The sequence below is a fragment of the Erpetoichthys calabaricus genome, chromosome 11 (genome assembly GCF_900747795.2).
Source record: "Erpetoichthys calabaricus chromosome 11, fErpCal1.3, whole genome shotgun sequence".
Classification (NCBI taxonomy): domain Eukaryota; kingdom Metazoa; phylum Chordata; class Cladistia; order Polypteriformes; family Polypteridae; genus Erpetoichthys; species Erpetoichthys calabaricus.
Window position 1 is genome coordinate 55,293,189 of NC_041404.2, and position 12,120 is coordinate 55,305,308.

General features: G+C 38.2%; 3 non-coding genes across 3 annotated transcripts; 2 read left to right on the plus strand and 1 right to left on the minus strand.

Moving 5' to 3' along the window:
* The first annotated feature begins 3,495 nt into the window (after nt 1-3,495).
* On the plus strand, nt 3,496-3,568 carry trnav-cac (transfer RNA valine (anticodon CAC)). Its single transcript has one exon. It is a non-coding gene; the product is annotated as a tRNA-Val (tRNA).
* Nucleotides 3,569-4,683: 1,115 nt separating this feature from the next.
* On the plus strand, nt 4,684-4,756 carry trnav-cac (transfer RNA valine (anticodon CAC)). Its single transcript has one exon. It is a non-coding gene; the product is annotated as a tRNA-Val (tRNA).
* A 1,683-nt stretch (nt 4,757-6,439) lies between these two features.
* Nucleotides 6,440-6,512, minus strand: trnav-aac (transfer RNA valine (anticodon AAC)). The gene has a single exon. It is a non-coding gene; the product is annotated as a tRNA-Val (tRNA).
* Nucleotides 6,513-12,120: the final 5,608 nt, after the last annotated feature.

Consider the following 12,120-nt stretch of genomic DNA (forward strand, 5'->3'; position numbering starts at 1 on the left):
GTCCGGAGAAGTCTGGCCAGAAGTGGTCTTCATGGAAGAGTTGCAGCCAAAAAGCCATACCTCCGATGTGGAAACAAGGCCAAGCGACTCAAGTATGCATGAAAACATAGGAACTGGGGTGCAGAAAAATGGCAGCAGGTGCTCTGGACTGATGAGTCAAAATTTGAAATATTTGGCTGTAGCAGAAGGCAGTTTGTTCGTCGAAGGGCTGGAGAGCGGTACAATAATGAGTGTCTGCAGGCAACAGTGAAGCATGGTGGAGGTTCCTTGAATGTTTGGGGCTGCATTTCTGCAAATGGAGTTGGAGATTTGGTCAGGATTAATGGTGTTCTCAATGCTGAGAAATACAGGCAGATACTTATCCATCATGCAATACCATCAGGGAGGCGTATGATTGGCCCCAAATTTATTTTGCAGCAGGACAACGACCCCAAACATACAACTAAAGTCATTAAGAACTATCTTCAGCGTAAAGAAGAACAAGAAGTCCTGGAAGTGATGGTATGGCCCCCACAGAGCCCTGATCTCAACATCATCGAGTGTGTCTGGGATTACATGAAGAGACAGAAGGATGTGAGGAAGCCAACATCCACAGAAGATCTGGGGTTAGTTCTCCAAGATGTTTGGAACAACCTACCAGCCGAGTTCCTTCAAAAACTGTGTGCAAGTGTACCTAGAAGAACTGATGCTGTTTTGAAGGCAAAGGGTGGTCACACCAAATATTGATTTGATTTTAGATTTCTCTTTTGTTCATTCACTGCATTTTGTTGATTGAAGAAAATAAATGATTAACACTTCCATTTTTGAAAGCATTCTTTGTGAAAAAGCATTTTTTCACACCTGCCTAAAACTTTTGCACAGTACTGTATATAAAATCTGTCACATGCTGGTAAGTAAAAAAACATCTGTCCTATTTTTCCATTCCCAACCTGAGCCCCAGAACATTCTAGTTATGACCAGTGGCTTCTGTGCCACCAGACCACTCTGTTCTAACATATCTACAGTAAACAACAAAATTAAAACTAAGCTGAAACTTTATCTATAGATTCCTGTTATTGGATTGCATCCATTACACTGTGGCTGTGCTCTGCAAAGTACTGGCGTACTGTTTACCTCACTTGCTTCTTGCCTTACTCAACAACAACATTTATTTCTATAGCACATTTTCATACAAACGAAACGTAGCTCAAAGTGCTTTACAAGATGTCAAAGAAGTAGTTACAAGCAGAGAAAAGCAAATTAAAATTAGATTAAAATAATCCATAAGTAGTACACACAAAATAAATAATGTGCATTTACATAAGATAGATATATAATTAAATTGAGATACATAGAGTCCTTAAATAGAGAATTGTTTAAATAAATGACAGTAAAGGTCAGTTGGCCAGAGTGAACAGAGAAAAATGGTTAAGCTGGTGAAAAAAACAAACAGAAAATCTGTGGGGGTTAGCCTACTGGGCAGTCTGTCTAACATACTGTAAATATTCTGAAGTTGCTCTTTATTTTTGTTTATTTATTTTTTAAGGATTCAATTCAGTGGGTCTTGTGACAGGTTGGGGTGTCTGCTTTCATTTAAACATCACAGGCAGCACACGTGTTTGAACCACCACAGAAAAACTGAAATAGAGGAAAGTAAAGATTAATAAAGATCTGAGCCGGTTTGAGGATTTTTGCTGCCCTAAGCGAAGTTGTAAATGGTGCCCCGCCATCCTCTTTGATTTGAGAGGAGTCATCATCTGCCAGACCTGTGCATTGAGACCTGGAGACAGGGCTGGGAACAGCAAAATATTTAGGACTTCAAATTCGCATTTTGAGAATGTCGAGTTATAGCAAAGTCCATTTACATGACTGCATTAGAAAAATATGCTCGAGGGGTGCCATTTCAGACAATACATAGGAATCGGGCTGTATTAGTAGTCTTTATTTATTGCCTTTAACATTCCTCTAAAGAAAATTAAACACTTAAATTATTGCTGAAAATTTGGATGTGCAGTTGTCTATGTAAACCACGAACTAAGTGTGTGCCTTTGATGATGGTGATGTATTTTTTTAACTAACACATTACTATAATATATATATATATATATCCATCCATCCATTCTCTTCCACTTATCCGAGGTCAGGTCATGTCATTTAAATAAATAAAATAATTTAAAAACGTAGCTTAATGACATCATTCTGTGAAACTGAGAATATAATTATCTTTAAAAAGGAATATTTACCCACAATTCCTATTTACCATATGCTCATGTATGCAAATAATGTAATTTAACTATCCAATAAAACGCACAGCCGCTTTAGCGTGCCCAAAGCGAATCTTACATGGTGAGCAACAGAGGGCGATATTTGCCAAGTTTTAACTCAAGTTTTAATGTACAGTATGTCCATTTGGGAGGCGATCAAAGTTTGGGTTAAATCAGCACAACATAAATATTTCTTTGTGTTCCGGTCCCGTCCGGACAAATTTTTCTAAACAAAATACTGTAAAGTTAGGAATCTGTGCGTGAGGCTGCAGTAATGAGCCATGGCCACTAGAGGGCACGCTAGACCCTTGCCTAGACCGCCCATGCCCAGAAATGGCCCTGATAAAGATTGCAGGCTCTTCGAGGAATTATCATAGAATGATAATTCTATGAATATCTCGTTCATTAAGGGTGGAGCTAAAATATTGTTACGACAAGGCCAAATTAAAGCTTTTTAAAATAATCAATAGTGTTAACATGGCGTTTCTCTATTGGTACAGTATTCCAGATTTTTGGTGCATAACAGCAAAAGGCTGCCAAGTTCTGCTGCAATAGTCACTGGCTCCCGGTGACTCTAAACTGGGTGGATTAAATGCACCCCTCAGCACATGCAGGATTACATGTATACCCGTGAAATTTTGTTCAGTTTTGTTACTTGACTGCACAATAGGCACATTCTTAATCAATCTTTAATTATTCGTCACAGGACCACACCTGGCAATGCCGCTGCATCTTTGCGAAAAATGCTAAACTTTTGCAAAATAACGCAATTCTTTTGTGTTTTTTTTCCTTTTTTTTTTGGAGCTTCCGTAGTTTAATAACAATTAAAGACAAAAAAGGCGGCGGTAAACCAAAACATTCCAGTTGCTGTGTAGGGGGACCTACACCAAACACAAGAGGCTGAGAAGCCCCGGCGTAGAAATTGCATTGACTTTGATTATCAGGTGTATTATTGCTATTGTCCAAATTCATGCTGTGTTTCTGCTAACAGTAACTAAGAGCTGAAGTAATACTACGTTTCGTGGAGTTGGCTTAATATCAGTAGGGGACCCTGGCCAGATAGTACATTTTGGGCGAATATTCTCCTAATAACAGAAAGATATGGAAGAAGATGATCCACAGTGGCAGACGCTAACGGGAGCATCCAAAAGAAGAAGAAGATTCTCCTAATAATTAAAATTTTGAGCAAGTCTTCACTTAAAGACAACAACAGATAAAGTTCATATCGTCTCGCTCTTTATGGCATTTATAGGTTTCCGTAGTGTAGTGGTTATCACGTTCGCCTCACACGCGAAAGGTCCCCGGTTCGAAACCGGGCGGAAACAACAGCAGTTATTTTATTCCTAAAAACAAATTTACATATGCTGACAAATTTACGTTTTGGGTACTTGTGTACTAAAAAGGACGGCATGAGAAAGGAAAACAGAACTGTTTTGACGAATTCATAACATATTTATTAGGATAAACAGGCTCTCCGTGAGGGAGATTTCTCATGACGTCCTTTTAGTACACAAGTACGTTTTGTTGTAAAAGGGATAGGAAAGCATGACATTTTGTTTTAATATAACAATAGTACAGTTTATTTAAATACTGCCAGTCCCATGCTCAGATTTAGAAATTCGGTTGCTTGTGTTAACCCAGAAGTTAAATAAATAAATATTTATTTTTTTGTGGGAGTAAATGTGTTTTTCTTATTACTGGTGCGCATACTGTGTATGGATGGTATGGCAATAAAACCGCTAGCCTTGACTTGAAAACACTTCCCATAATGAACTCCATCCCAAGGCGCTTTACAAGGTTGTTTTTTTTTCTTTTTGTATTTAGAGAATTTCGGTTATATTAAACTAGTATATATCAGCAGGCGAGATAATGGGTGGAACTTAGAAACGTCAAGTGGCTTAACTGCCAAAACGTCGAAGACAAAATGGAGAGCGGAGTTACTGTTACTTTTCTGAAATTCAGCTTAAGCTTTACATTACGTAGTTTTAATTTGATTAAGCGAGTTTTAAAATATTATGTAATTACGTTTAACTTACAATGTGTGGTGCCCCATGGAATCGGCTGCTCCATCCCAAAGTGTCTTGCCACACGCCCCCAAATCGGACCATGCGCGTCTGAGAATCGCGTGTGTATGTCAATGCTAAAAGTTTAACAAATGTTTAAACGAAGGGTTTCTTATTACGCAATGTTGTCACAGTTATGAAATAATCTGTATATGTGCTGACTACTATCGTAAAACACAGAACATTTATATTTGTAAGTAAGGACAGTGGATAATTACCCATTGCTAATTTATTACCTTTTGTACAATCCCATTTATACACCTTTTGAATGTTGTTTTTCTGTGGAATACCCTTAGAGTTATTTATATTAAAAATATATTTAGTTAATTTAATAATCACAACTTTATGTTACGATCGGTAAACCCTACGTGGCAGAGGTTTCCGTAGTGTAGTGGTTATCACGTTCGCCTCACACGCGAAAGGTCCCCGGTTCGAAACCGGGCGGAAACAGTTTTGAACGTTCGATAATTCATAGAAAAAGGGCATATTAATTCGTTAAACTCAAGACTCAATATAGTAACACTGGTAAACGAACGAGAGGACTTTTATGTCCTCGTGTCGAATATGCTTGCGTGCACCGTAATGTTCAGCAATCGAATGCACATGTCCGCATTACAAGTCATAATTTTGGCTTGGATATACCGAACCCCCAATCCATATATTTCTTATTGCTTTGCCAATGTCAATAACTGAGCATAGTAAGTACAACCTGACCTACTGTTAGAAATATTTTGACATTACTATAGGTGGCGCTGTCGTATTTGTGGTGTATCGATGGTTAGTTCAGTGTCTCAGCGCCTACCCAGTTACAGTCCTATAGGAATCTGAAGGGCACGGTCAACGGAAGGCCACGGCCCCCGTAATATTCTATAATGTTAGAAAATTCCCCGTGACCCTGTAGTTAGGATGTAGCGGGTTGGATAATGGATGGAATGGATGGATGTTAGAAAATTGTGCATGAATAATTTAAAACGTGAATATTTGTGCGCGTGCGATTGTCTGTGCCGCTGTCTGGGGCAGTCTTCTTAACTTTTAAATAAAAACGAACCAATGGGAATACTGTATAGATAACTGAAGAAGACAACCTTGGTCTCACTGCGTTTGTTTATCGTAGAAATGCGTAAAATCACTGCTAAAACATTATATATATAAAATCTTATTATTTATATAGCATATTTTTTAAATCTCCTGTGACAAACAAAACCATTAACATTTGAAAATATGAGTTGAGTCGATAAAAAAAAGATCTTTACGTCAAGGGCGTGTTTTCAACAGTGGTTTGCAGTATTTAATTTCAGTTCCCTTTTTTGCCTCGACTATTGTACGACAACAGGTAAACTAAATAGATAAGAATGATCCCAAGATCGGTGCATTAATTATGATCTTTTAAATGATCGTTTTAAATGATATTATCTTACCTATTATAAGACAAAAAAAAAAAACATAGATGAAATTGGCTCAAGTTTAAACCGTAGAAAAAGGTGGCGTGGCATTTAAGGAATTGTCCAATCAAACAACCCTGTCGGATAGGCCCTCATTTGATTGGATGACAACATTCAGAAAGAACGTGGCGAGGAACTATTGATTAAAATACTTACGACGCTCTGTACAATTCACTTTGTAAAGCGTAATTCTAATCTCGACGCAAACTGAGATGGCTTTCATAATATTTTACTCAATGCAGTTTATAAACTGCTTGTAACTAGGTATTGTAGTATATTGTACGTCAATATTGTTAGTGAACACCCAATAGTACACGAGACTTACAACATAGTACAGATACTGTGTTTATAGTACTGTATAATTTTTATTATCTTTTATTTACTTTTTGCGGGGCGGGGAGGGCAGCCGTGAGACACAGACTGCTACCCAATCAAAATGCACTACCGCCTACGGAGGGCAGCCGTGATTGGTTGACACAGACTGTTAGCCAATCAGAATTAACGCAGCCCTGGCCGTTGGTTCTTCAGCTAAAATTATCTGAACCGTTTCTCATTCATTTTCTGTTGTAGTGCTAAAACAGCACTGATATAATCAATGTTCGTTAGCAGCTCCGCGAAACGTATAAGGGGAACAACGCAAAGGTAAATGTCAGAGGAATAAAGAAATTGGAATGTCAAGAGAAAGAAAACTTGTTTCCGCCCGGTTTCGAACCGGGGACCTTTCGCGTGTTAGGCGAACGTGATGACCACTACACTACGGAAACACCTGCTGTAAGTTTGTTTTAATATTTTACATATTTCGCTATCATTATTTTTTCTTTTAATATTAAAGTTATAGTCTGAATGTTATTTTGTCTGTTACTTTTTGTTCTGTCACAGTCAAATCTTAGCCCACGTTTAATTTGATGCCCGTTTCTACTCTTATTCCTCAGTGTGTGAATCTTATCAAGCAGTTTAGAGTACCCAGTGGTGGTGTCCCCCGTCCTGTATAGTATTAGTATCAGAAAATAGATTTATCAAACAATGTAGTCATACTTTTTAACTTATATATATATATATATATATATATATATATATATATATATATATATATATATATATATATATATGTGTGTGTGTGTGTGTGTGTGTGTGTATGCTTAAAAACTTCTTTTCTTATGAAAGAGTCGATGAGTCGATGCTACCCAGATAACTTTCCTGTGGACAGCTTTGGATCTGATTGAATTAACAATAGGTAAAAGATGGCATAATAATACTATACCATTGTATTTTGGAAAAATAGGAAAAGAAACTACATAATTTTTAAAAATAATGTTTCTATATTTATGAATGTGTGTATACTTTGAATATAGAATATTACATAGTATTTTTTATTTAAAACTTGTTGTTATTGAGGGTGGCATGGTTTAACTCTGTTGCTTCACTAATCCAGAGACATCGGGTCAACCGTGCCTGGATACTATCTGCATGCAGTTGGCATGTTCTCTCTGTCTCTAAGTAAATTTTCCTCTGTATTTATTTTATTCCTGATCTCCACAGATGTGCAGAGCTTGCTTACCTGGCATTTCCAGATGTAGGTGTTTGAGTGTTGGCCCTGTGACAGACTGGTGCCCTGTCCAGGGCTAGTGCCTATCTTGAATCCAGTGCTTCCAGAATAGGCTCTGGCCCTCCACAACCCTGAAACAGATTCCAGATCAGTCATGCATGCCAACTGTTAGCCATCCCTGCCTCATCTGCATTTGTGGAATTCATTTCCAGTGCCACTGCTAAGAGATTTAAGCCTAACAGAAGTAATCTTACTGATAAAAATTTGAAGATATACCAATGATTCAATGCAATAAAATAGTGTGTGGAGTATATAAATATAGGAGCATGAATTTGGCAATAAAATACTTATATTCATGTTTTTTTACTGTTTAAGGCATCAGACATTGCACCACAGCACACATACTGTAGGAAAAGGCTTGTATTCGTCCAGATTTAACAGGTGAATTTTAGGTCACCAAATTAGCTTCCTGTAGCAGCCCACATTAAGCTCAAATCCTGAATTTGTACAAGTAGTCAAAGGATCACCACCTCTGTATATGGATGAACCCAACAGATCTTCTGCTCCTTTTTACCAAGTCAGGCCTGCTAGTGAGCACCACCTGGTGATGCCATCTCTACATGGCAGTACATTTCAATTTTTTTCCTGCTTAAATATGTTAAAAACGTCAACAGTTTCCATGGGGTGTACTTATTTTTTCACATGAATGCACCTTGGCACAGATTTCTGCCAGTGTCTTATTCTTCAAAATTCAAATTCTCACTTTTATTTATTTTAATTTATTATTCATTCATATTCAAGTGCCACATAAAAGTTACTTTTAAAATTTCATGATATTCAGTACTGGAGATTCTTATAAATATCCCCCTTAATAATAATAAAAATAATAATCTATCACTATAATGATGATAATCTATCACTACAGATAGATAGATAGATAGATAGATAGATAGATAGATAGATAGATAGATAGATAGATAGATAGATAGATATGAAAGGCACTATATAATAGATAGATAGATAGATAGATAGATAGATAGATAGATAGATAGATAGATAGATAGATAGATAGATAGATTCACAATTCACAATTTACATGTACCATAATCTCAAATATGCGGTAAGAAAAAAAACAAAAACATGGAATTGCACAGATTTTCATTAAATTAAGTTCAGCTCCCCGAATTTCTTGTTTAATTAAAGTTCTGATCCATTTTTTAATCCCTCAGTAGAATTTAAATTGATGAGTTTATTTCTGAATTGACCCCAGTCTATGTATTTATGGTCATATGTGAATGTGTCCTGTGATGGACAGGCACCTCATCTACAGCTGGTGCCTGACTTGTTCCCAGGACTGCCAGAAAAAGATTTGGCTCCCTGTGACTCGAAATTAACAGGTTTTGAAGTGAATGGAGGATTGTATGTGGCATGTGTTTATAATGTGGTGTGTTTAACAATAATTCTTTGGTAAAAGATCATTGTAGTTAAATGTGACAGTTCATAAGTTTATTTTTGAGTTTGCTCTTTGTTGGCTTTACTGCTGCATGTCACCAAAGTAACAGAAAATCTTTTAACTCAGTAAAGTGAGTACTACATATAATAGTATTTCATATGGTACCATAGCTATTTTGAAAGATTTCAGTCATGCTGATGACTAATTCTCATGAGTTCTGGTCTGAATGATGCAAAATTTCACAGAAATTACAGCGATAAAAATCTGCCATCTCCCACCACTCAACACATAATTGCAGTGACAAAGTGGATGTCTTGGTCATTTACATATTTAAAATCAGGAAAACTTGCCAGGTCATGTGTTATATGTCATTCTATATTATAACAGCCTTCATACCATTATGTTCCCACACTAACGCAATTACAGAAACCACCACTTTTACATGCTGTAAGTTTATAAAGGAGTGTGAAATCCCCCACAGTGAAGAGATCTGCAGGTGAATGAAAAGAATGGAGGATGTTCCCATTTACTTATTACTGTATATCATAATGGAAAAGAGACATTATACATGTTAACAACTGTTGTTTTTCCTTTTTAGTAGTATATATACTGTTGTTACATATTAGACATATATAAACAAAAGACTTGTGTATGTGCATACACAGTCCGCGCTGCTCACGCTCAACTACAGCCACTAGATGGCGCATGAATGCACTTTTAACTTTTTTGGTGCTTTCAAGCACTTCACTTCTCACTATGAATGACGCGCGCGTGTGTGTGTGTGTGTGTATTGAGTAGTCCTCTCTGCTTACGCTCAACCACAGCCATGGGACTTGGCATGAATTCTATGAAAGATGTAGAAGCTTATAGAAGCATGACTTGAACTTGGTGAGATGGCGCATGCATGCACTTTTACATTTTTCCAGCGCTTGCATGCACCTCACTTCTCTTTCAACCCAAGCAGACAAACTCAGTTTTGTGGTACATACATGTTATACGTTTACACAACGAGCTACCTAGTGTTTGCCTGAGACAACTTCCAGCCTGTTCCTCTCAATTTGTGTCACAGCTGCACTCAACTACACATCCGTCTCGGACAAGATACGACCTGTCCCGGCCCACTTAACTGATGCCACTGCAAGTTCACCAATATAGTAAAACTGCTAGGGACTCTTCGGGATGTTTTTTGTCCTGAAGACCACACAGAGCTAGTTAGACATATATAAACGAAAGAACCATGTGTGTATGGAGCAGTCCGCTCTGCTTTTGCTCAACCACAGCCACTAGATGGCACTTGCATGCACCTCACTTGTCACTACGGAAGACCTTTGTGTAGCAAACACTGCCGTGCAACAACAGCGTCATGCTAATGACACAAATGAAGAGACACAACATCGAAATGGAGCAAACGCCACAGCTGGTGGAAGTAAAACACCTCAGCATCAGAGGGCAAGGCTTGAAGTTTTCACAAAAATGTTGTCTATCTGAAGGCATTTTCTCGAGATAAAGATTAATAGGACTCATATGCCAGCGATATGGCTAAGATATGGCATCGCCAGTGTCTTCTTACGAAAGCCAGTGGGTCAGCAAGCACAGGTGGGTCCACGTTCTCTGCACTGGGCAATTCTTAAGAGATTGCGGACGACTCTCCGAGCTCAAGAATATAGTAAAACTGCTAGGTAGCCTTTTTTTTTTTTGTATATTTTTATATATATATATTTGTAGCTATAAATCCACAAATGGAGTAAATGAATCACATACCTTAAAATAGTTTTTTATTCCTAAGCTTTTCATTCCTACCAGGAATTATCATCAGAGGAAAATGATTAGACTTACAGGAGCCCAAATTGAAAGCTTAAGAATAAAAAAACTATTTTACGATAGATGATACATTTGTGCCTTGTAATATCTAGCAATATATATATATATATACATATATATATATATATACATATATATATATACATATATATATATACTGTATATATATATATATATATATATACTGTATATATATCCATCCATCCTCTTCCGCTTATCCGAGGTCGGGTCGCAGGGGCAGCAGCTTGAGCAGATGCCCAGACTTCCCTCTCCCCTACTCCCCTATATATATATATATATATATATATACTGCGGTGGGCTGCCTTGCACCCTGTGTTGGCTGGGATTGGCTCCAGCAGACCCCCATGACCCTGTGTTTGGATATAGCGGGTTGGATAATGGATGGATGGATATATATATATATATATATATATAGTGAGGGACTGACATCTTTGCCCAGATGGGATGCCTTCGTAGTGAAAGGACAGGGGAGGATGACATATATGGAACACTGGCTCTCCTGGATCGCCAGATGGCAGCCCCCCTGGGTTGCAGCAGTGCCCCAGATTCCCACAGGGCAATATGGGAATTGTAGTTCTTTGGCTCAGCCATGTTGCATTCCATGGGTGCCGCCAGGGGTTGCTGTAGGGACTAGCGAGCCCTACTTCATGGGACTACAACCTTACCTGGTAGTGCTCCCGGGTCAAATCTTTGGGACACCAGAAGTAGTCCCAGGTATCACTTAAAGGAAGCCAGCTGTCTCAGCTCAAGGAGCCAGAGTCGGTAGGTAGAGGACAAAGCTTGCCAGGAGGAATATAAGAGGCAGTGACAGAGACAGAGAGTGAGTGAGAGAGACAGAAGAAGACAAGAATATTGCTGTGTGTTTTTATTTGTATTGTGCTTGGTGCCGTGGGAAACACTTGCAGAGAAGAGTTTCCCAAAATAAAAACTGTTTGTGCTTTTATACTTGTGTCCAGATCCTGTTTGTGTTGGTTTTTTAGGGAGCTGGAGTGCCCCCTACTGGCATATATATGTGTGTGTGTGTATATATACGAGGGGGACCCAAAAATAACCGGAAATACTTTTAAAACGTGTTTAATTTAATTTTCTGCACAAACTACAATTAGTCTCCTTCAAAGTACTCTCCATTGGCGAAAATACACTTATCTAACCGTTTGTTCCATTGATCGAAACATTTTTTAAATTCGTCTGAAGTAATGCCCATTATGCAATGGTCGTTTCTTGTTTTACCTCTTCGACGTCAGCAAAACACCTTCCTTTCAAGTCTTTTTTCATCCGAGGGAACAAAAAGAAATCACACGGAGCTAAATCCGGTGAGTAGGGTGGGTGGTTCAGGGTTGTCATACCGTTTCTTGCCAAAAATTGGCGAATGCTGAGAGCAGTGTGAGATGGAGCGTTGTCATGATGAAAGAACCAATCGCCCGACTCCCACAAATCAGGGCGTTTCCTTCTCACACTGTTGCGCAACCTACTTTTACAAAAAAATTCACTGAACACAAGCACAACCTTCCAGACTGATGGCAGTTGGCAG